This window comes from Heterodontus francisci, chromosome 22 (genome assembly GCF_036365525.1).
Source record: "Heterodontus francisci isolate sHetFra1 chromosome 22, sHetFra1.hap1, whole genome shotgun sequence".
In the NCBI taxonomy this organism is placed as follows: domain Eukaryota; kingdom Metazoa; phylum Chordata; class Chondrichthyes; order Heterodontiformes; family Heterodontidae; genus Heterodontus; species Heterodontus francisci.
The window spans coordinates 35,626,242-35,651,520 of record NC_090392.1 but is presented as its reverse complement, the minus strand read 5'-3'; the positions used below and the strand labels follow the sequence as shown (position 1 = coordinate 35,651,520).

The 25,279-nt window shown below is 44.0% G+C and overlaps 7 non-coding genes across 7 annotated transcripts; all 7 read left to right on the top strand.

Moving 5' to 3' along the window:
- The first annotated feature begins 2,246 nt into the window (after positions 1-2,246).
- trnav-cac (transfer RNA valine (anticodon CAC)) lies at positions 2,247-2,319 on the top strand. The gene has a single exon. It is a non-coding gene; the product is annotated as a tRNA-Val (tRNA).
- A 3,409-nt stretch (positions 2,320-5,728) lies between these two features.
- On the top strand, positions 5,729-5,801 carry trnav-cac (transfer RNA valine (anticodon CAC)). Its single transcript has one exon. It is a non-coding gene; the product is annotated as a tRNA-Val (tRNA).
- A 3,397-nt stretch (positions 5,802-9,198) lies between these two features.
- Positions 9,199-9,271, top strand: trnav-cac (transfer RNA valine (anticodon CAC)). The gene has a single exon. It is a non-coding gene; the product is annotated as a tRNA-Val (tRNA).
- A 3,397-nt stretch (positions 9,272-12,668) lies between these two features.
- Positions 12,669-12,741, top strand: trnav-cac (transfer RNA valine (anticodon CAC)). Its single transcript has one exon. It is a non-coding gene; the product is annotated as a tRNA-Val (tRNA).
- Positions 12,742-16,127: 3,386 nt separating this feature from the next.
- trnav-cac (transfer RNA valine (anticodon CAC)) lies at positions 16,128-16,200 on the top strand. Its single transcript has one exon. It is a non-coding gene; the product is annotated as a tRNA-Val (tRNA).
- A 3,398-nt stretch (positions 16,201-19,598) lies between these two features.
- On the top strand, positions 19,599-19,671 carry trnav-cac (transfer RNA valine (anticodon CAC)). Its single transcript has one exon. It is a non-coding gene; the product is annotated as a tRNA-Val (tRNA).
- Positions 19,672-23,060: 3,389 nt separating this feature from the next.
- Positions 23,061-23,133, top strand: trnav-cac (transfer RNA valine (anticodon CAC)). Its single transcript has one exon. It is a non-coding gene; the product is annotated as a tRNA-Val (tRNA).
- Positions 23,134-25,279: the final 2,146 nt, after the last annotated feature.

Here is a 25,279-nt window from a genome sequence, read left to right as displayed (position 1 = left end):
GACTGGCAGCATCTGTGGAGACAGAAGCAGAGTTAACATTTCGGCTCAGTGACCCTTCTTCAGAACTGGCAAATATTAGAAATGTCAAAGGTTAGAAGCAAGTAAAGCGGGGGTGGAGCAAGAGATAACAAAGGAGAAGGTGTAGATTGGACAAGGCCACAGAATAGCTGACCAGAAGGTCATGGAGCAAAGGCAAACAATATGTTAATGGTGTGTTGAAAGACAAAGCATTAGTACAGAGAGGACTGTTAATGGACTGAAAATTGAACAGCAGCAAGTACAAACAGGAAAAAAACCAGTGGGTAAGCAAACTGAACAAACTAAGATGAAATAAAATAAACATACAAAAAAATGTAAAAAATGTAAAAATGAAAAATAACAAAAAATGAAAGTAAAATGGGGGCCCCGTCATGCTCTGGAATTATTGAACTCAATATTCAGTCCGGCACGCTCTCGTGTGCAGTGGTTCACACCGCAGCCTCTCAGCTCCAGCGACCCGCCTTCAATTCTGGGCACTGCCTGCGTGGTGTTTGCAAGTTCTCCCTGTGTCTGCGTGGGATTCCTCTGGGTGCTCCGGTTTCCTCCCACATGCCAAAGACTGGCTGCTTGATAGGTTAATTGGCCATTATAAATTGCCCCTCGTATAGGGAGGTGGTAGGGAAATATAGGGAAGGTGGGGATGTGGTAGGAATATGGAATTCGTGTCGGATTAGTATAAATGGGTGGTCGATGGTCAGCACAGACTCGGTGGGCCGAAGGGCCTGTTTCACTGCTGTATCACCAAACTAAACTAATCGGTCAACGGGATGCTGTTTTTCGAGCTTGTGTTGATGTTCATTGGAACACTGAGGCAATCCCAGGATAGAGATGTGAGCATGAGAGCAGTGGGCAGTCTTGAAATGGCAAGCGACCGGAAGCTCAGGGTCCTGCTTGCGGACTGAGCCGACGTATTCCGCAAAGCGGTCACCCAGTCTGCGTTTGGTCTCCCCAATAAACATGAATATACATGAATTGGATTTAGGCGCCAGTATGTTGCAAAACAAGAAGAAAGAAAAGCACAAATGCCATTAACTCTGACTTTGCAAATGATTCACTGAAAAATTCTTTCATTTGCTGGAAAAGATGACTATTGTGCATCTGAAAATGGGCACCATGGAATTGTGTTGCAGACTGACCTGTTTTCTTATATTTGCCTGTCATCTATACAATTCAATTTGTGTTGGATATTGCTGAGAATCTCATTTCAAGATGAGGGCACAGATATTATTAGAATCCTACTGAAAGCCTAAACCTGGAACAAATACTGTGTTACATGGATTGCAACGTTTCGAGGGCTGTGCAGCTAAGGTGAGGAAGACAGGAATGATGTGTTTGATGATTGCGTGGAATGCATTGCAAACTTGGGTTACGTTGCTTGATTTCATTCTACACCTTGAAATTCAGAAACAAGTGAGGCACCAGGTGGAAACCAACAGCTGTCTCTGTGGAAGAGGGGACATGGCTTCCTAATCTAACCATTTGAACTCTGCAAACATTCTGCTGGATCTGAACTGCCCTGTATACCAAGGCCAATTTGTATGCTATATAAATTGTCATGCCCAGACTATGCAGAGGACTCCAGGTGGGGTCCAACCAGGACATGATATAGCTGCAGTGAAGCTTCGCCCCCATTATATAACTGCCTCTGTTACGCATTCTACTGCGAGGGTAATCACATTGTATGTAGCAACTCAGCAAAATAAGGACTCATTTGATCAAAATAAAGAGTTTAAAAACACAAATATGTGTCAGTGCAATCAGTAAATAATGAGAAATGAAATCCAGAAGTTGGCAAGAATCCCAAGTGGATGTCTTGGTGTGGTTGGGGAAGGGAATCTTTGTCAATGATGGCACACTGTGCATTAACACTGCAGCAGCTGCTGCACCTCTTACAAACTTAGTTTCTTAAGGTAGAGTTTAAAAAAAAAGGGAATTGGATAATTGCATGAAAGGAGAGGCAAAGAAAAGCAGAGCTAAGGAAGTGGGCCCAACTGGCAAGTCTTTGAAAAAACTGGCAATGGTACGATGGCCTGAATGGACTGGCGATGTGTTGTGCACTGCTGATCGTCCATGGCTGGGTCAATACCTCTGCAGCCTTGCGAAATGTCACAGTGGAATTGCATTTCAATGAAACAAGCAGCACAAATCGATTAAGACTGTACAGTTTAACAATACTTGCAGCTTCCTCAGCGCTGCAACTGTGTTGAGTTTCTGTAGTGTAGTGGTGATCACGTTTGCCTCACACGCAAAAGGTCCCCAGTTCGAAACTGGGCAGAAACATTTTCAAAACTAACCCGAACATCTTCGCAAGAAATGTGCAATCATTGACATTCCCCATGAACACAACACAATTTCTCAAAGCTCTCTTTCTCTTGCACATTGTGTGCACAATGCCTTGCACTCGCTCCTCTTTCTAGTCCTGATGCTGCAGAAAGTTCCTCAAAACCGAGCAGTGACACTTTATTTGGCTCAGATTAGAATAGAAACCTGCAACACGAGCTTGCGAAGTATCATCGAATCTTTGTCTCATTTCAGACGAGGCAAAAGCACATCAGCAATTCACTTTCACCAGCTCCACAGTCGTTGAGACAGGGGCACGCTGCAATATTTTGACCCGCACTGTCCAATTACTCGCTGTCAGCAGCAAGTGGCGTCTGCTGCCTCAATCAACAGGTTATTGGCCATCTCGGGGAGGTAAAATAGCACAACCCGGGCCAAATCTCCCCATCAACCAAGCACTGGCTCAGCAAAACGTAGGCACATGATATCCGGGTCTCTGAACCTCCGAGCAGCTCTGACAGAACAGCCAAGTGACTGAAACTTTCTTTGAGTTGCAATGATGAATCTCCGGTGGAAACAAGTTGGGGGAAATTGCTCCTCCTGAACATTTCTTCTTGGTGAAAAGGGGCAAAAAATCCTTTTCAATTTAACCACTGCTGCAGCAGATTCTTGGTGTCTGAAGCACCTTGATAACCCAGCTCTTAACATGCAGCCGCAATTATGACAAGGGGTAAAGGTTCATGACACGCAGAGGGGGAAAATTTATTTAAGTTATGACAGTCGCTCACAGATTTAATAGCGTTTTGTTCAGTCAGTAACAGAGACATACCTGGATTTATTGATGCAGATTAACATAACTATTCAGCGTCACGCAGAGCCGCTAGGAGTACTTTGCCTCCCTTCAAGACGGACACAGCTGATTCTGTAACTGAAGCTAAGGAAACAGGCAGACCTGCCAAATTATCATTTTATTTTGTTCTTCATTCGGCAAGTAACAGGAACACTAACAAGGTGGCGTTGAAAATGAGATGCACTGCGGCTCCGCTCAATATCAAAGCGCTCCTTCATATTGAACCGAGGAAGAATATACATGAATAAAAGCAAAATACTGTGGATGCTGGAAATCTGAAAAAAAAACAAGAAATTCTGGAAATACTCAGCACGACTGGCAGCATCTGTGGAGACAGAAGCAGAGTTAACATTTCGGCTCAGTGACCCTTCTTCAGAACTGGCAAATATTAGAAACGTCAAAGGTTAGAAGCAAGTAAAGCGGGGGTGGAGCAAGAGATAACAAAGGAGAAGGTGTAGATTGGACAAGGCCACAGAATAGCTGACCAGAAGGTCATGGAGCAAAGGCAAACAATATGTTAATGGTGTGTTGAAAGACAAAGCATTAGTACAGAGAGGACTGTTAATGGACTGAAAATTGAACAGCAGCAAGTACAAACAGGAAAAAAACCAGTGGGTAAGCAAACTGAACAAACTAAGATGAAATAAAATAAACATACAAAAAAATGTAAAAAATGTAAAAATGAAAAATAACAAAAAATGAAAGTAAAATGGGGGCCCCGTCATGCTCTGGAATTATTGAACTCAATATTCAGTCCGGCACGCTCTCGTGTGCAGTGGTTCACACCGCAGCCTCTCAGCTCCAGCGACCCGCCTTCAATTCTGGGCACTGCCTGCGTGGTGTTTGCAAGTTCTCCCTGTGTCTGCGTGGGATTCCTCTGGGTGCTCCGGTTTCCTCCCACATGCCAAAGACTGGCTGCTTGATAGGTTAATTGGCCATTATAAATTGCCCCTCGTATAGGGAGGTGGTAGGGAAATATAGGGAAGGTGGGGATGTGGTAGGAATATGGAATTCGTGTCGGATTAGTATAAATGGGTGGTCGATGGTCAGCACAGACTCGGTGGGCCGAAGGGCCTGTTTCACTGCTGTATCACCAAACTAAACTAATCGGTCAACGGGATGCTGTTTTTCGAGCTTGTGTTGATGTTCATTGGAACACTGAGGCAATCCCAGGATAGAGATGTGAGCATGAGAGCAGTGGGCAGTCTTGAAATGGCAAGCGACCGGAAGCTCAGGGTCCTGCTTGCGGACTGAGCCGACGTATTCCGCAAAGCGGTCACCCAGTCTGCGTTTGGTCTCCCCAATAAACATGAATATACATGAATTGGATTTAGGCGCCAGTATGTTGCAAAACAAGAAGAAAGAAAAGCACAAATGCCATTAACTCTGACTTTGCAAATGATTCACTGAAAAATTCTTTCATTTGCTGGAAAAGATGACTATTGTGCATCTGAAAATGGGCACCATGGAATTGTGTTGCAGACTGACCTGTTTTCTTATATTTGCCTGTCATCTATACAATTCAATTTGTGTTGGATATTGCTGAGAATCTCATTTCAAGATGAGGGCACAGATATTATTAGAATCCTACTGAAAGCCTAAACCTGGAACAAATACTGTGTTACATGGATTGCAACGTTTCGAGGGCTGTGCAGCTAAGGTGAGGAAGACAGGAATGATGTGTTTGATGATTGCGTGGAATGCATTGCAAACTTGGGTTACGTTGCTTGATTTCATTCTACACCTTGAAATTCAGAAACAAGTGAGGCACCAGGTGGAAACCAACAGCTGTCTCTGTGGAAGAGGGGACATGGCTTCCTAATCTAACCATTTGAACTCTGCAAACATTCTGCTGGATCTGAACTGCCCTGTATACCAAGGCCAATTTGTATGCTATATAAATTGTCATGCCCAGACTATGCAGAGGACTCCAGGTGGGGTCCAACCAGGACATGATATAGCTGCAGTGAAGCTTCGCCCCCATTATATAACTGCCTCTGTTACGCATTCTACTGCGAGGGTAATCACATTGTATGTAGCAACTCAGCAAAATAAGGACTCATTTGATCAAAATAAAGAGTTTAAAAACACAAATATGTGTCAGTGCAATCAGTAAATAATGAGAAATGAAATCCAGAAGTTGGCAAGAATCCCAAGTGGATGTCTTGGTGTGGTTGGGGAAGGGAATCTTTGTCAATGATGGCACACTGTGCATTAACACTGCAGCAGCTGCTGCACCTCTTACAAACTTAGTTTCTTAAGGTAGAGTTTAAAAAAAAAGGGAATTGGATAATTGCATGAAAGGAGAGGCAAAGAAAAGCAGAGCTAAGGAAGTGGGCCCAACTGGCAAGTCTTTGAAAAAACTGGCAATGGTACGATGGCCTGAATGGACTGGCGATGTGTTGTGCACTGCTGATCGTCCATGGCTGGGTCAATACCTCTGCAGCCTTGCGAAATGTCACAGTGGAATTGCATTTCAATGAAACAAGCAGCACAAATCGATTAAGACTGTACAGTTTAACAATACTTGCAGCTTCCTCAGCGCTGCAACTGTGTTGAGTTTCTGTAGTGTAGTGGTGATCACGTTTGTCTCACACGCAAAAGGTCCCCAGTTCGAAACTGGGCAGTAACATTTTCAAAACTAACCCGAACATCTTCGCAAGAAATGTGCAATCATTGACATTCCCCATGAACACAACACAATTTCTCAAAGCTCTCTTTCTCTTGCACATTGTGTGCACAATGCCTTGCACTCGCTCCTCTTTCTAGTCCTGATGCTGCAGAAAGTTCCTCAAAACCGAGCAGTGACACTTTATTTGGCTCAGATTAGAATAGAAACCTGCAACACGAGCTTGCGAAGTATCATCGAATCTTTGTCTCATTTCAGACGAGGCAAAAGCACATCAGCAATTCACTTTCACCAGCTCCACAGTCGTTGAGACAGGGGCACGCTGCAATATTTTGACCCGCACTGTCCAATTACTCGCTGTCAGCAGCAAGTGGCGTCTGCTGCCTCAATCAACAGGTTATTGGCCATCTCGGGGAGGTAAAATAGCACAACCCGGGCCAAATCTCCCCATCAACCAAGCACTGGCTCAGCAAAACGTAGGCACATGATATCCGGGTCTCTGAACCTCCGAGCAGCTCTGACAGAACAGCCAAGTGACTGAAACTTTCTTTGAGTTGCAATGATGAATCTCCGGTGGAAACAAGTTGGGGGAAATTGCTCCTCCTGAACATTTCTTCTTGGTGAAAAGGGGCAAAAAATCCTTTTCAATTTAACCACTGCTGCAGCAGATTCTTGGTGTCTGAAGCACCTTGATAACCCAGCTCTTAACATGCAGCCGCAATTATGACAAGGGGTAAAGGTTCATGACACGCAGAGGGGGAAAATTTATTTAAGTTATGACAGTCGCTCACAGATTTAATAGCGTTTTGTTCAGTCAGTAACAGAGACATACCTGGATTTATTGATGCAGATTAACATAACTATTCAGCGTCACGCAGAGCCGCTAGGAGTACTTTGCCTCCCTTCAAGACGGACACAGCTGATTCTGTAACTGAAGCTAAGGAAACAGGCAGACCTGCCAAATTATCATTTTATTTTGTTCTTCATTCGGCAAGTAACAGGAACACTAACAAGGTGGCGTTGAAAATGAGATGCACTGCGGCTCCGCTCAATATCAAAGCGCTCCTTCATATTGAACCGAGGAAGAATATACATGAATAAAAGCAAAATACTGTGGATGCTGGAAATCTGAAAAAAAAACAAGAAATTCTGGAAATACTCAGCACGACTGGCAGCATCTGTGGAGACAGAAGCAGAGTTAACATTTCGGCTCAGTGACCCTTCTTCAGAACTGGCAAATATTAGAAACGTCAAAGGTTAGAAGCAAGTAAAGCGGGGGTGGAGCAAGAGATAACAAAGGAGAAGGTGTAGATTGGACAAGGCCACAGAATAGCTGACCAGAAGGTCATGGAGCAAAGGCAAACAATATGTTAATGGTGTGTTGAAAGACAAAGCATTAGTACAGAGAGGACTGTTAATGGACTGAAAATTGAACAGCAGCAAGTACAAACAGGAAAAAAAACAGTGGGTAAGCAAACTGAACAAACTAAGATGAAATAAAATAAACATACAAAAAAATGTAAAAAATGTAAAAATGAAAAATAACAAAAAATGAAAGTAAAATGGGGGCCCCGTCATGCTCTGGAATTATTGAACTCAATATTCAGTCCGGCACGCTCTCGTGTGCAGTGGTTCACACCGCAGCCTCACAGCTCCAGCGACCCGCTTTCAATTCTGGGCACTGCCTGCGTGGTGTTTGCAAGTTCTCCCTGTGTCTGCGTGGGATTCCTCTGGGTGCTCCGGTTTCCTCCCACATGCCAAAGACTGGCTGCTTGATAGGTTAATTGGCCATTATAAATTGCCCCTCGTATAGGGAGGTGGTAGGGAAATATAGGGAAGGTGGGGATGTGGTAGGAATATGGAATTCGTGTCGGATTAGTATAAATGGGTGGTCGATGGTCAGCACAGACTCGGTGGGCCGAAGGGCCTGTTTCACTGCTGCATCACCAAACTAAACTAATCGGTCAACGGGATGCTGTTTTTCGAGCTTGTGTTGATGTTCACTGGAACACTGAGGCAATCCCAGGATAGAGATGTGAGCATGAGAGCAGTGGGCAGTCTTGAAATGGCAAGCAACCGGAAGCTCAGGGTCCTGCTTGCGGACTGAGCCGATGTCTTCCGCAAAGCGGTCACCCAGTCTGCGTTTGGTCTCCCCAATAAACATGAATATACATGAATTGGATTTAGGCGCCAGTATGTTGCAAAACAAGAAGAAAGAAAAGCACAAATGCCATTAACTCTGACTTTGCAAATGATTCACTGAAAAATTCTTTCCTTTGCTGGAAAAGATGACTATTGTGCATCTGAAAATGGGCACCATGGGATTGTGTTGCATTCTGACCTGTTTTCTTATATTTGCCTGTCATCTGTGCAATTCAATTTGTGTTGGAATTGCTGAGAATCTCATTTCAAGATGAGGGCACAGATATTATTATAATACGGCTGAAAGCCTAAACCTGGAACAAATCCTGTGTTACATGGATTGCAACTTATCGAGGGCTGTGCAGCTAAGGTGAGGAAGACAGGAATGATGTGTTTGATGATTGCGTGGAATGCATTGCAAACTTGGGTTACGTTGCTTGATTTCATTCTACACCTTGAAATTCAGAAACAAGTGAGGCACCAGGTGGAAACCAACAGCTGTCTCTGTGGAAGAGGGGACATGGCTTCCTAATCTAACCATTTGAACTCTGCAAACATTCTGCTGGATCTGAACTGCCCTGTATACCAAGGCCAATTTGTATACTATATAAATTGGCATGCCCAGACTATGCAGTGGGGTCCAACCAGGACATTATATAGCTGCAGTGAAGCTTCGCCCCCATTATATAACTGCCTCTGTTATGCATTCTACTGCGAGGGTAATCACATTGTATGTAGCAACTCAGCAAAATAAGGACTCATTTGATCAAAATAAAGAGTTTAAAAACACAAATATGTGTCAGTGCAATCAGTAAATAATGAGAAATGAAATCCAGAAGTTGGCAAGAATCCCAAGTGGATGTCTTGGTGTGGTTGGGGAAGGGAATCTTTGTCAATGATGGCACACTGTGCATTAACACTGCAGCAGCTGCTGCACCTCTTACAAACTTAGTTTCTTAAGGTAGAGTTTAAAAAAAAGGGAATTGGATAATTGCATGAAAGGAGAGGCAAAGAAAAGCAGAGCTAAGGAAGTGGGCCCAATTTGGCAAGTCTTTCAAAAAACTGGCAATGGTACGATGGCCTGAATGGACTGGCGATGTGTTGTGCACTGCTGATCGTCCATGGCTGGGTCAACACCTCTGCAGCCTTGCGAAATGTCACAGTGGAATTGCATTTCAATGAAACAAGCAGCACAAATCGATTAAGACTGTACAGTTTAACAATACTTGCAGCTTCCTCAGCGCTGCAACTGTGTTGAGTTTCTGTAGTGTAGTGGTGATCACGTTTGTCTCACACGCAAAAGGTCCCCAGTTCGAAACTGGGCAGAAACATTTTCAAAACCAACCCGAACATCTTCGCAAGAAATATGCAATCATTGACATTCCCCATTAACACAACACAATTTCTCAAAGCTCTCTTTCTCTTGCACATTGTGTGCACAATGCCTTGCACTCGCTCCTCTTTCTAGTCCTGATGCTGCAGAAAGTTCCTCAAAACCGAGCAGTGACACTTTATTTGGCTCAGATTAGAATAGAAACCTGCAACACGAGCTTGCTAAGTCACAGCGAATCTTAGTCTCATTTCAGACGAGGCAAAAGCACATCAGCAATTCACTTTCACCAGCTCCACAGTCGTTGAGACAGGGGCACGCTGCAATATTTTGACCCGCACTGTCCAATTACTCGCTGTCAGCAGCAAGTGGCGTCTGCTGCCTCAATCAACAGGTTACTGGCCATCTCGGGGAGGTAAAATAGCACAACCCGGGCCAAATCTCCCCAGAAACCAAGCACCGGCTCAGCAAAACGTAGGCACATGATATCCGGGTCACTGAACCTCCGAGCAGCTCTGACAGAACACCCAAGTGACTGAAACTTTCTTTGCGTTGCAATGATGAATCTCCGGTGGAAACAAGTTGGGGGAAATTGCTCCTCCTGAACATTTCTTCTTGTGTAAAAGGGGCAAAAATCCTTTTCAATTTAACCACTGCTGCAGCAGATTCTTGGTGTCTTAAGCACCTTGATAACCCAGCTCTTAACATGCAGCCGCAATTATGACAAGGGGTAAAGGTTCATGACACGCAGAGGGGAAAAAGTTATTTAAGTTATGACAGTCGCTCACAGATTTATTAGCGTTTTGTTCAGTCAGTAACAGAGACATACCTGGATTTATTGATGCAGATTAACATAACTATTCAGCGTCACGCAGAGCCGCTGGGAGTACTTTGCCTCCCTTAAAGACGGACACAGCTGATTCTGTAACTGAAGCTAAGGAAACAGGCAGACCTGCCAAATTATCATTTTATTTTGTTCTTCATTCGGCAAGTAACAGGAACACTAACAAGGTGGCGTTGAAAATGAGATGCACTGCGGCTCCGCTCAATATCAAAGCGCTCCTTCATATTGAACCGAGGAAGAATATACATGAATAAAAGCAAAATACTGTGGATGCTGGAAATCTGAAAAAAAAACAAGAAATTCTGGAAATACTCAGCACGACTGGCAGCATCTGTGGAGACAGAAGCAGAGTTAACATTTCGGCTCAGTGACCCTTCTTCAGAACTGGCAAATATTAGAAACGTCAAAGGTTAGAAGCAAGTAAAGCGGGGGTGGAGCAAGAGATAACAAAGGAGAAGGTGTAGATTGGACAAGGCCACAGAATAGCTGACCAGAAGGTCATGGAGCAAAGGCAAACAATATGTTAATAGTGTGTTGAAAGACAAAGCATTAGTACAGAGAGGACTGTTAATGGACTGAAAATTGAACAGCAGCAAGTACAAACAGGAAAAAAAACAGTGGGTAAGCAAACTGAACAAACTAAGATGAAATAAAATAAACATACAAAAAAATGTAAAAAATGTAAAAATGAAAAATAACAAAAAATGAAAGTAAAATGGGGGCCCCGTCATGCTCTGGAATTATTGAACTCAATATTCAGTCCGGCATGCTCTCGTGTGCAGTGGTTCACACCGCAGCCTCACAGCTCCAGCGACCCGCTTTCAATTCTGGGCACTGCCTGCGTGGTGTTTGCAAGTTCTCCCTGTGTCTGCGTGGGATTCCTCTGGGTGCTCCGGTTTCCTCCCACATGCCAAAGACTGGCTGCTTGATAGGTTAATTGGCCATTATAAATTGCCCCTCGTATAGGGAGGTGGTAGGGAAATATAGGGAAGGTGGGGATGTGGTAGGAATATGGAATTCGTGTCGGATTAGTATAAATGGGTGGTCGATGGTCAGCACAGACTCGGTGGGCCGAAGGGCCTGTTTCACTGCTGCATCACCAAACTAAACTAATCGGTCAACGGGATGCTGTTTTTCGAGCTTGTGTTGATGTTCACTGGAACACTGAGGCAATCCCAGGATAGAGATGTGAGCATGAGAGCAGTGGGCAGTCTTGAAATGGCAAGCAACCGGAAGCTCAGGGTCCTGCTTGCGGACTGAGCCGATGTCTTCCGCAAAGCGGTCACCCAGTCTGCGTTTGGTCTCCCCAATAAACATGAATATACATGAATTGGATTTAGGCGCCAGTATGTTGCAAAACAAGAAGAAAGAAAAGCACAAATGCCATTAACTCTGACTTTGCAAATGATTCACTGAAAAATTCTTTCCTTTGCTGGAAAAGATGACTATTGTGCATCTGAAAATGGGCACCATGGGATTGTGTTGCATTCTGACCTGTTTTCTTATATTTGCCTGTCATCTGTGCAATTCAATTTGTGTTGGATATTGCTGAGAATCTCATTTCAAGATGAGGGCACAGATATTATTATAATACGGCTGAAAGCCTAAACCTGGAACAAATCCTGTGTTACATGGATTGCAACTTATCGAGGGCTGTGCAGCTAAGGTGAGGAAGACAGGAATGATGTGTTTGATGATTGCGTGGAATGCATTGCAAACTTGGGTTACGTTGCTTGATTTCATTCTACACCTTGAAATTCAGAAACAAGTGAGGCACCAGGTGGAAACCAACAGCTGTCTCTGTGGAAGAGGGGACATGGCTTCCTAATCTAACCATTTGAACTCTGCAAACATTCTGCTGGATCTGAACTGCCCTGTATACCAAGGCCAATTTGTATACTATATAAATTGGCATGCCCAGACTATGCAGTGGGGTCCAACCAGGACATTATATAGCTGCAGTGAAGCTTCGCCCCCATTATATAACTGCCTCTGTTATGCATTCTACTGCGAGGGTAATCACATTGTATGTAGCAACTCAGCAAAATAAGGACTCATTTGATCAAAATAAAGAGTTTAAAAACACAAATATGTGTCAGTGCAATCAGTAAATAATGAGAAATGAAATCCAGAAGTTGGCAAGAATCCCAAGTGGATGTCTTGGTGTGGTTGGGGAAGGGAATCTTTGTCAATGATGGCACACTGTGCATTAACACTGCAGCAGCTGCTGCACCTCTTACAAACTTAGTTTCTTAAGGTAGAGTTTAAAAAAAAGGGAATTGGATAATTGCATGAAAGGAGAGGCAAAGAAAAGCAGAGCTAAGGAAGTGGGCCCAATTTGGCAAGTCTTTCAAAAAACTGGCAATGGTACGATGGCCTGAATGGACTGGCGATGTGTTGTGCACTGCTGATCGTCCATGGCTGGGTCAACACCTCTGCAGCCTTGCGAAATGTCACAGTGGAATTGCATTTCAATGAAACAAGCAGCACAAATCGATTAAGACTGTACAGTTTAACAATACTTGCAGCTTCCTCAGCGCTGCAACTGTGTTGAGTTTCTGTAGTGTAGTGGTGATCACGTTTGTCTCACACGCAAAAGGTCCCCAGTTCGAAACTGGGCAGAAACATTTTCAAAACCAACCCGAACATCTTCGCAAGAAATATGCAATCATTGACATTCCCCATTAACACAACACAATTTCTCAAAGCTCTCTTTCTCTTGCACATTGTGTGCACAATGCCTTGCACTCGCTCCTCTTTCTAGTCCTGATGCTGCAGAAAGTTCCTCAAAACCGAGCAGTGACACTTTATTTGGCTCAGATTAGAATAGAAACCTGCAACACGAGCTTGCTAAGTCACAGCGAATCTTAGTCTCATTTCAGACGAGGCAAAAGCACATCAGCAATTCACTTTCACCAGCTCCACAGTCGTTGAGACAGGGGCACGCTGCAATATTTTGACCCGCACTGTCCAATTACTCGCTGTCAGCAGCAAGTGGCGTCTGCTGCCTCAATCAACAGGTTACTGGCCATCTCGGGGAGGTAAAATAGCACAACCCGGGCCAAATCTCCCCAGAAACCAAGCACCGGCTCAGCAAAACGTAGGCACATGATATCCGGGTCACTGAACCTCCGAGCAGCTCTGACAGAACACCCAAGTGACTGAAACTTTCTTTGCGTTGCAATGATGAATCTCCGGTGGAAACAAGTTGGGGGAAATTGCTCCTCCTGAACATTTCTTCTTGTGTAAAAGGGGCAAAAATCCTTTTCAATTTAACCACTGCTGCAGCAGATTCTTGGTGTCTTAAGCACCTTGATAACCCAGCTCTTAACATGCAGCCGCAATTATGACAAGGGGTAAAGGTTCATGACACGCAGAGGGGAAAAAGTTATTTAAGTTATGACAGTCGCTCACAGATTTATTAGCGTTTTGTTCAGTCAGTAACAGAGACATACCTGGATTTATTGATGCAGATTAACATAACTATTCAGCGTCACGCAGAGCCGCTGGGAGTACTTTGCCTCCCTTAAAGACGGACACAGCTGATTCTGTAACTGAAGCTAAGGAAACAGGCAGACCTGCCAAATTATCATTTTATTTTGTTCTTCATTCGGCAAGTAACAGGAACACTAACAATGTGGCGTTGAAAATGAGATGCACTGCGGCTCCGCTCAATATCAAAGCGCTCCTTCATATTGAACCGAGGAAGAATATAATTGAATAAAAGCAAAATACTGTGGATGCTGGAAATCTGAAATAAAAACAAGAAATTCTGGAAATACTCAGCACGACTGGCAGCATCTGTGGAGACAGAAGCAGAGTTAACATTTCGGCTCAGTGACCCTTCTTCAGAACTGGCAAATATTAGAAATGTCAAAGGTTAGAAGCAAGTAAAGCGGGGGTGGAGCAAGAGATAACAAAGGAGAAGGTGTAGATTGGACAAGGCCACAGAATAGCTGACCAGAAGGTCATGGAGCAAAGGCAAACAATATGTTGAAAGACAAAGCATTAGTACAGAGAGGACTGTTAATGGACTGAAAATTGAACAGCAGCAAGTACAAACAGGAAAAAAAACAGTGGGTAAGCAAACTGAACAAACTAAGATGAAATAAAATAAACATACAAAAAAATGTAAAAAATGTAAAAATGAAAAATAACAAAAAATGAAAGTAAAATGTGGGCCCCGTCATGCTCTGGAATTATTGAACTCAATATTCAGTCCGGCACGCTCTCGTGTGCAGTGGTTCACACCGCAGCCTCACAGCTCCAGCGACCCGCTTTCAATTCTGGGCACTGCCTGCGTGGTTTTTGCAAGTTCTCCCTGTGTCTGCGTGGGATTCCTCTGGGTGCTCCGGTTTCCTCCCACATGCCAAAGACTGGCTGCTTGATAGGTTAATTGGCCATTATAAATTGCCCCTCGTATAGGGAGGTGGTGGGGAAATATAGGGAAGGTGGGGATGTGGTAGGAATATGGAATTCGTGTCGGATTAGTATAAATGGGTGGTCGATGGTCAGCACAGACTCGGTGGGCCGAAGGGCCTGTTTCATTGCTGTATCACCAAACTAAACTAATCGGTCAACGGGATGCTGTTTTTCGAGCTTGTGTTGATGTTCACTGGAACACTGAGGCAATCCCAGGATAGAGATGTGAGCATGAGAGCAGTGGGCAGTCTTGAAATGGCAAGCAACCGGAAGCTCAGGGTCCTGCTTGCGGACTGAGCCGACGTATTCCGCAAAGCGGTCACCCAGTCTGCGTTTGGTCTCCTCAATAAACATGAATATACATGAATTGGATTTAGGCGCCAGTATGTTTGAAAACAAGAAGAAAGAAAAGCACAAATGCCATTAACTCTGACTTTGCAAATGATTCACTGAAAAATTCTTTCATTTGCTGGAAAAGATGACTATTGTGCATCTGAAAATGGGCACCATGGAATTGTGTTGCATACTGACCTGTTTTCCTATATTTGCCTGTCATCTATGCAATTCAATTTGTGTTGGATATTGCTGAGAATCTCATTTCAAGATGAGGGCACAGATATTATTATAATACGGCTGAAAGCCTAAACCTGGAACAAATACTGTGTTACATGGATTGCAACGTTTCGAGGGCTGTGCAGCTAAGGTGAGGAAGACAGGAATGATGTGTTTGATGATTGCGTGGAATTACATGCAAACTTGGGTTACGTTGCTTGATTTCATTCTACACCTTGAAATTCAGAAACAAGTGAGGCACCAGGTGGAAACCAACAGCTGTCTCTGTGGAAGAGGGGACATGGCTTCCTAATCTAACCATTTGAACTCTGCAAACATTCTGCTGGATCTGAACTGCCCTGTATACCAAGGCCAATTTGTATACTATATAAATTGGCATGCCCAGACTATGCAGTGGGGTCCAGCCAGGACATTATATAGCTGCAGTGAAGCTTCGCCCCCATTATATAACTGCCTCTGTTACGCATTCTACTGCGAGGGTAATCACATTGTATGTAGCAACTCAGCAAAATAAGGACTCATTTGATCAAAATAAAGAGTTTAAAAACACAAATATGTGTCAGTGCAATCAGTAAATAATGAGAAATGAAATCCAGAAGTTGGCAAGAAACCCAAGTGGATGTCTTGGTGTGGTTGGGGAAGGGAATCTTTGTCAATGATGGCACACTGTGCATTAACACTGCAGCAGCTGCTGCACCTCTTACAAACTTAGTTTCTTAAGGTAGAGTTTAAAAAAAAAGGGAATTGGATAATTGCATGAAAGGAGAGGCAAAGAAAAGCAGAGCTAAGGAAGTGGGCCCAAATGGCAAGTCTTTGAAAAAACTGGCAATGGTACGATGGACTGAATGGACTGGCGATGTGTTGTGCACTGCTGATCGTCCATGGCTGGGTCAATACCTCTGCAGCCTTGCGAAATGTCACAGTGGAATTGCATTTCAATGAAACAAGCAGCACAAATCAATTAAGACTGTACAGTTTAACAATACTTGCAGCTTCCTCAGCGCTGCAACTGTGTTGAGTTTCTGTAGTGTAGTGGTGATCACGTTTGCCTCACACGCAAAAGGTCCCCAGTTCGAAACTGGGCAGAAACATTTTCAAAACCAACCCGAACATCTTCGCAAGAAATATGCAATCATTGACATTCCCCATGAACACAACACAATTTCTCAAAGCTCTCTTTCTCTTGCACATTGTGTGCACAATGCCTTGCACTCGCTCCTCTTTCTAGTCCTGATGCTGCAGAAAGTTCCTCAAAACCGAGCAGTGACACTTTATTTGGCTCAGATTAGAATAGAAACCTGCAACACGAGCTTGCGAAGTATCAGCGAATCTTTGTCTCATTTCAGACGAGGCAAAAGCACATCAGCAATTCACTTTCACCAGCTCCACAGTCGTTGAGACAGGGGCACGCTGCAATATTTTGACCCGCACTGTCCAATTACTCGCTGTCAGCAGCAAGTGGCGTCTGCTGCCTCAATCAACAGGTTATTGGCCATCTCGGGGAGGTAAAATAGCACAACCCGGGCCAAATCTCCCCATCAACCAAGCACCGGCTCAGCAAAACGTAGGCACATGATATCCGGGTCTCTGAACCTCCGAGCAGCTCTGACAGAACAGCCAAGTGACTGAAACTTTCTTTGCGTTGCAATGATGAATCTCCGGTGGAAACAAGTTGGGGGAAATTGCTCCTCCTGAACATTTCTTCTTGGTGAAAAGGGGCAAAAATCCTTTTCAATTTAACCACTGCTGCAGCAGATTCTTGGTGTCTGAAGCACCTTGATAACCCAGCTCTTAACATGCAGCCGCAATTATGACAAGGGGTAAAGGTTCATGACACGCAGAGGGGGAAAATTTATTTAAGTTATGACAGTCGCTCACAGATTTAATAGCGTTTTGTTCAGTCAGTAACAGAGACATACCTGGATTTATTGATGCAGATTAACATAACTATTCAGCGTCACGCAGAGCCGCTAGGAGTACTTTGCCTCCCTTCAAGACGGACACAGCTGATTCTGTAACTGAAGCTAAGGAAACAGGCAGACCTGCCAAATTATCATTTTATTTTGTTCTTCATTCGGCAAGTAACAGGAACACTAACAATGTGGCGTTGAAAATGAGATGCACTGCGGCTCCGCTCAATATCAAAGCGCTCCTTCATATTGAACCGAGGAAGAATATAATTGAATAAAAGCAAAATACTGTGGATGCTGGAAATCTGAAATAAAAACAAGAAATTCTGGAAATACTCAGCACGACTGGCAGCATCTGTGGAGACAGAAGCAGAGTTAACATTTCGGCTCAGTGACCCTTCTTCAGAAATGGCAAATATTAGAAATGTCAAAGGTTAGAAGCAAGTAAAGCGGGGGTGGAGCAAGAGATAACAAAGGAGAAGGTGTAGATTGGACAAGGCCACAGAATAGCTGACCAGAAGGTCATGGAGCAAAGGCAAACAATATGTTAATGGTGTGTTGAAAGACAAAGCATTAGTACAGAGAGGACTGTTAATGGACTGAAAATTGAACAGCAGCAAGTACAAACAGGAAAAAAAAACAGTGGGTAAGCAAACTGAACAAACTAAGATGAAATAAAATAAACATACAAAAAAATGTAAAAAATGTAAAAATGAAAAATAACAAAAAATGAAAGTAAAATGTGGGCCCCGTCATGCTCTGGAATTATTGAACTCAATATTCAGTCCGGCACGCTCTCGTGTGCAGTGGTTCACACCGCAGCCTCACAGCTCCAGCGACCCGCTTTCAATTCTGGGCACTGCCTGCGTGGTTTTTGCAAGTTCTCCCTGTGTCTGCGTGGGATTCCTCTGGGTGCTCCGGTTTCCTCCCACATGCCAAAGACTGGCTGCTTGATAGGTTAATTGGCCATTATAAATTGCCCCTCGTATAGGGAGGTGGTGGGGAAATATAGGGAAGGTGGGGATGTGGTAGGAATATGGAATTCGTGTCGGATTAGTATAAATGGGTGGTCGATGGTCAGCACAGACTCGGTGGGCCGAAGGGCCTGTTTCATTGCTGTATCACCAAACTAAACTAATCGGTCAACGGGATGCTGTTTTTCGAGCTTGTGTTGATGTTCACTGGAACACTGAGGCAATCCCAGGATAGAGATGTGAGCATGAGAGCAGTGGGCAGTCTTGAAATGGCAAGCAACCGGAAGCTCAGGGTCCTGCTTGCGGACTGAGCCGACGTATTCCGCAAAGCGGTCACCCAGTCTGCGTTTGGTCTCCTCAATAAACATGAATATACATGAATTGGATTTAGGCGCCAGTATGTTTGAAAACAAGAAGAAAGAAAAGCACAAATGCCATTAACTCTGACTTTGCAAATGATTCACTGAAAAATTCTTTCATTTGCTGGAAAAGATGACTATTGTGCATCTGAAAATGGGCACCATGGAATTGTGTTGCATACTGACCTGTTTTCCTATATTTGCCTGTCATCTATGCAATTCAATTTGTGTTGGATATTGCTGAGAATCTCATTTCAAGATGAGGGCACAGATATTATTATAATACGGCTGAAAGCCTAAACCTGGAACAAATACTGTGTTACATGGATTGCAACGTTTCGAGGGCTGTGCAGCTAAGGTGAGGAAGACAGGAATGATGTGTTTGATGATTGCGTGGAATTACATGCAAACTTGGGTTACGTTGCTTGATTTCATTCTACACCTTGAAATTCAGAAACAAGTGAGGCACCAGGTGGAAACCAACAGCTGTCTCTGTGGAAGAGGGGACATGGCTTCCTAATCTAACCATTTGAACTCTGCAAACATTCTGCTGGATCTGAACTGCCCTGTATACCAAGGCCAATTTGTATACTATATAAATTGGCATGCCCAGACTATGCAGTGGGGTCCAACCAGGACATTATATAGCTGCAGTGAAGCTTCGCCCCCATTATATAACTGCCTCTGTTACGCATTCTACTGCGAGGGTAATCACATTGTATGTAGCAACTCAGCAAAATAAGGACTCATTTGATCAAAATAAAGAGTTTAAAAACACAAATATGTGTCAGTGCAATCAGTAAATAATGAGAAATGAAATCCAGAAGTTGGCAAGAATCCCAAGTGGATGTCTTGGTGTGGTTGGGGAAGGGAATCTTTGTCAATGATGGCACACTGTGCATTAACACTGCAGCAGCTGCTGCACCTCTTACAAACTTAGTTTCTTAAGGTAGAGTTTTAAAAAAAAGGGAATTGGATAATTGCATGAAAGGAGAGGCAAAGAAAAGCAGAGCTAAGGAAGTGGGCCCAAATGGCAAGTCTTTGAAAAAACTGGCAATGGTACGATGGCCTGAATGGACTGGCGATGTGTTGTGCACTGCTGATCGTCCATGGCTGGGTCAATACCTCTGCAGCCTTGCGAAATGTCACAGTGGAATTGCATTTCAATGAAACAAGCAGCACAAATCAATTAAGACTGTACAGTTTAACAATACTTGCAGCTTCCTCAGCGCTGCAACTGTATTGAGTTTCTGTAGTGTAGTGGTGATCACGTTTGCCTCACACGCAAAAGGTCCCCAGTTCGAAACTGGGCAGAAACATTTTCAAAACCAACCCGAACATCTTCGCAAGAAATATGCAATCATTGACATTCCCCATGAACACAACACAATTTCTCAAAGCTCTCTTTCTCTTGCACATTGTGTGCACAATGCCTTGCACTCGCTCCTCTTTCTAGTCCTGATGCTGCAGAAAGTTCCTCAAAACCGAGCAGTGACACTTTATTTGGCTCAGATTAGAATAGAAACCTGCAACACGAGCTTGCGAAGTATCAGCGAATCTTTGTCTCATTTCAGACGAGGCAAAAGCACATCAGCAATTCACTTTCACCAGCTCCACAGTCGTTGAGACAGGGGCACGCTGCAATATTTTGACCCGCACTGTCCAATTACTCGCTGTCAGCAGCAAGTGGCGTCTGCTGCCTCAATCAACAGGTTATTGGCCATCTCGGGGAGGTAAAATAGCACAACCCGGGCCAAATCTCCCCATCAACCAAGCACCGGCTCAGCAAAACGTAGGCACATGATATCCGGGTCTCTGAACCTCCGAGCAGCTCTGACAGAACAGCCAAGTGACTGAAACTTTCTTTGCGTTGCAATGATGAATCTCCGGTGGAAACAAGTTGGGGGAAATTGCTCCTCCTGAACATTTCTTCTTGGTGAAAAGGGGCAAAAATCCTTTTCAATTTAACCACTGCTGCAGCAGATTCTTGGTGTCTGAAGCACCTTGATAACCCAGCTCTTAACATGCAGCCGCAATTATGACAAGGGGTAAAGGTTCATGACACGCAGAGGGGGAAAATTTATTTAAGTTATGACAGTCGCTCACAGATTTAATAGCGTTTTGTTCAGTCAGTAACAGAGACATACCTGGATTTATTGATGCAGATTAACATAACGATTCAGCGTCACGCAGAGCCGCTAGGAGCACTTTGCCTCCCTTCAAGACGGACACAGCTGATTCTGTAACTGAAGCTAAGGAAACAGGCAGACCTGCCAAATTATCATTTTATTTTGTTCTTCATTCGGCAAGTAACAGGAACACTAACAAGGTGGCGTTGAAAATGAGATGCACTGCGGCTCCGCTCAATATCAAAGCGCTCCTTCATATTGAACCGAGGAAGAATATACATGAATAAAAGCAAAATACTGTGGATGCTGGAAATCTGAAAAAAAAACAAGAAATTCTGGAAATACTCAGCACGACTGGCAGCATCTGTGGAAACAGAAGCAGAGTTAACATTTCGGCTCAGTGACCCTTCTTCAGAACTGGCAAATATTAGAAACGTCAAAGGTTAGAAGCAAGTAAAGCGGGGGTGGAGCAAGAGATAACAAAGGAGAAGGTGTAGATTGGACAAGGCCACAGAATAGCTGACCAGAAGGTCATGGAGCAAAGGCAAACAATATGTTAATGGTGTGTTGAAAGACAAAGCATTAGTACAGAGAGGACTGTTAATGGACTGAAAATTGAACAGCAGCAAGTACAAACAGGAAAAAAAACAGTGGGTAAGCAAACTGAACAAACTAAGATGAAATAAAATAAACATACAAAAAAATGTAAAAAATGTAAAAATGAAAAATAACAAAAAATGAATGAAAAATGGGGGCCCCGTCATGCTCTGGAATTATTGAACTCAATATTCAGTCCGGCACGCTCTCGTGTGCAGTGGTTCACACCGCAGCCTCACAGCTCCAGCGACCCGCTTTCAATTCTGGGCACTGCCTGCGTGGTGTTTGCAAGTTCTCCCTGTGTCTGCGTGGGATTCCTCTGGGTGCTCCGGTTTCCTCCCACATGCCAAAGACTGGCTGCTTGATAGGTTAATTGGCCATTATAAATTGCCCCTCGTATAGGGAGGTGGTAGGGAAATATAGGGAAGGTGGGGATGTGGTAGGAATATGGAATTCGTGTCGGATTAGTATAAATGGGTGGTCGATGGTCAGCACAGACTCGGTGGGCCGAAGGGCCTGTTTCACTGCTGCATCACCAAACTAAACTAATCGGTCAACGGGATGCTGTTTTTCGAGCTTGTGTTGATGTTCACTGGAACACTGAGGCAATCCCAGGATAGAGATGAGAGCAGTGGGCAGTCTTGAAATGGCAAGCAACCGGAAGCTCAGGGTCCTGCTTGCGGACTGAGCCGACGTATTCCGCAAAGCGGTCACCCAGTCTGCGTTTGGTCTCCTCAATAAACATGAATATACATGAATTGGATTTAGGCGCCAGTATGTTTGAAAACAAGAAGAAAGAAAAGCACAAATGCCATTAACTCTGACTTTGCAAATGATTCACTGAAAAATTCTTTCATTTGCTGGAAAAGATGACTATTGTGCATCTGAAAATGGGCACCATGGAATTGTGTTGCATACTGACCTGTTTTCCTATATTTGCCTGTCATCTATGCAATTCAATTTGTGTTGGATATTGCTGAGAATCTCATTTCAAGATGAGGGCACAGATATTATTATAATACGGCTGAAAGCCTAAACCTGGAACAAATACTGTGTTACATGGATTGCAACGTTTCGAGGGCTGTGCAGCTAAGGTGAGGAAGACAGGAATGATGTGTTTGATGATTGCGTGGAATTACATGCAAACTTGGGTTACGTTGCTTGATTTCATTCTACACCTTGAAATTCAGAAACAAGTGAGGCACCAGGTGGAAACCAACAGCTGTCTCTGTGGAAGAGGGGACATGGCTTCCTAATCTAACCATTTGAACTCTGCAAACATTCTGCTGGATCTGAACTGCCCTGTATACCAAGGCCAATTTGTATACTATATAAATTGGCATGCCCAGACTATGCAGTGGGGTCCAACCAGGACATTATATAGCTGCAGTGAAGCTTCGCCCCCATTATATAACTGCCTCTGTTACGCATTCTACTGCGAGGGTAATCACATTGTATGTAGCAACTCAGCAAAATAAGGACTCATTTGATCAAAATAAAGAGTTTAAAAACACAAATATGTGTCAGTGCAATCAGTAAATAATGAGAAATGAAATCCAGAAGTTGGCAAGAATCCCAAGTGGATGTCTTGGTGTGGTTGGGGAAGGGAATCTTTGTCAATGATGGCACACTGTGCATTAACACTGCAGCAGCTGCTGCACCTCTTACAAACTTAGTTTCTTAAGGTAGAGTTTTAAAAAAAAGGGAATTGGATAATTGCATGAAAGGAGAGGCAAAGAAAAGCAGAGCTAAGGAAGTGGGCCCAAATGGCAAGTCTTTGAAAAAACTGGCAATGGTACGATGGCCTGAATGGACTGGCGATGTGTTGTGCACTGCTGATCGTCCATGGCTGGGTCAATACCTCTGCAGCCTTGCGAAATGTCACAGTGGAATTGCATTTCAATGAAACAAGCAGCACAAATCAATTAAGACTGTACAGTTTAACAATACTTGCAGCTTCCTCAGCGCTGCAACTGTATTGAGTTTCTGTAGTGTAGTGGTGATCACGTTTGCCTCACACGCAAAAGGTCCCCAGTTCGAAACTGGGCAGAAACATTTTCAAAACCAACCCGAACATCTTCGCAAGAAATATGCAATCATTGACATTCCCCATGAACACAACACAATTTCTCAAAGCTCTCTTTCTCTTGCACATTGTGTGCACAATGCCTTGCACTCGCTCCTCTTTCTAGTCCTGATGCTGCAGAAAGTTCCTCAAAACCGAGCAGTGACACTTTATTTGGCTCAGATTAGAATAGAAACCTGCAACACGAGCTTGCGAAGTATCAGCGAATCTTTGTCTCATTTCAGACGAGGCAAAAGCACATCAGCAATTCACTTTCACCAGCTCCACAGTCGTTGAGACAGGGGCACGCTGCAATATTTTGACCCGCACTGTCCAATTACTCGCTGTCAGCAGCAAGTGGCGTCTGCTGCCTCAATCAACAGGTTATTGGCCATCTCGGGGAGGTAAAATAGCACAACCCGGGCCAAATCTCCCCATCAACCAAGCACCGGCTCAGCAAAACGTAGGCACATGATATCCGGGTCTCTGAACCTCCGAGCAGCTCTGACAGAACAGCCAAGTGACTGAAACTTTCTTTGCGTTGCAATGATGAATCTCCGGTGGAAACAAGTTGGGGGAAATTGCTCCTCCTGAACATTTCTTCTTGGTGAAAAGGGGCAAAAATCCTTTTCAATTTAACCACTGCTGCAGCAGATTCTTGGTGTCTGAAGCACCTTGATAACCCAGCTCTTAACATGCAGCCGCAATTATGACAAGGGGTAAAGGTTCATGACACGCAGAGGGGGAAAATTTATTTAAGTTATGACAGTCGCTCACAGATTTAATAGCGTTTTGTTCAGTCAGTAACAGAGACATACCTGGATTTATTGATGCAGATTAACATAACTATTCAGCGTCACGCAGAGCCGCTAGGAGTACTTTGCCTCCCTTCAAGACGGACACAGCTGATTCTGTAACTGAAGCTAAGGAAACAGGCAGACCTGCCAAATTATCATTTTATTTTGTTCTTCATTCGGCAAGTAACAGGAACACTAACAAGGTGGCGTTGAAAATGAGATGCACTGCGGCTCCGCTCAATATCAAAGCGCTCCTTCATATTGAACCGAGGAAGAATATACATGAATAAAAGCAAAATACTGTGGATGCTGGAAATCTGAAAAAAAAACAAGAAATTCTGGAAATACTCAGCACGACTGGCAGCATCTGTGGAAACAGAAGCAGAGTTAACATTTCGGCTCAGTGACCCTTCTTCAGAACTGGCAAATATTAGAAACGTCAAAGGTTAGAAGCAAGTAAAGCGGGGGTGGAGCAAGAGATAACAAAGGAGAAGGTGTAGATTGGACAAGGCCACAGAATAGCTGACCAGAAGGTCATGGAGCAAAGGCAAACAATATGTTAATGGTGTGTTGAAAGACAAAGCATTAGTACAGAGAGGACTGTTAATGGACTGAAAATTGAACAGCAGCAAGTACAAACAGGAAAAAAAACAGTGGGTAAGCAAACTGAACAAACTAAGATGAAATAAAATAAACATACAAAAAAATGTAAAAAATGTAAAAATGAAAAATAACAAAAAATGAATGAAAAATGGGGGCCCCGTCATGCTCTGGAATTATTGAACTCAATATTCAGTCCGGCACGCTCTCGTGTGCTGTGGTTCACACCGCAGCCTCACAGCTCCAGCGACCCGCTTTCAATTCTGGGCACTGCCTGCGTGGTGTTTGCAAGTTCTCCCTGTGTCTGCGTGGGATTCCTCTGGGTGCTCCGGTTTCCTCCCACATGCCAAAGACTGGCTGCTTGATAGGTTAATTGGCCATTATAAATTGCCCCTCGTATAGGGAGGTGGTAGGGAAATATAGGGAAGGTGGGGATGTGGTAGGAATATGGAATTCGTGTCGGATTAGTATAAATGGGTGGTCGATGGTCAGCACAGACTCGGTGGGCCGAAGGGCCTGTTTCACTGCTGCATCACCAAACTAAACTAATCGGTCAACGGGATGCTGTTTTTCGAGCTTGTGTTGATGTTCACTGGAACACTGAGGCAATCCCAGGATAGAGATGAGAGCAGTGGGCAGTCTTGAAATGGCAAGCAACCGGAAGCTCAGGGTCCTGCTTGCGGACTGAGCCGATGTCTTCCGCAAAGCGGTCACCCAGTCTGCGTTTGGTCTCCCCAAT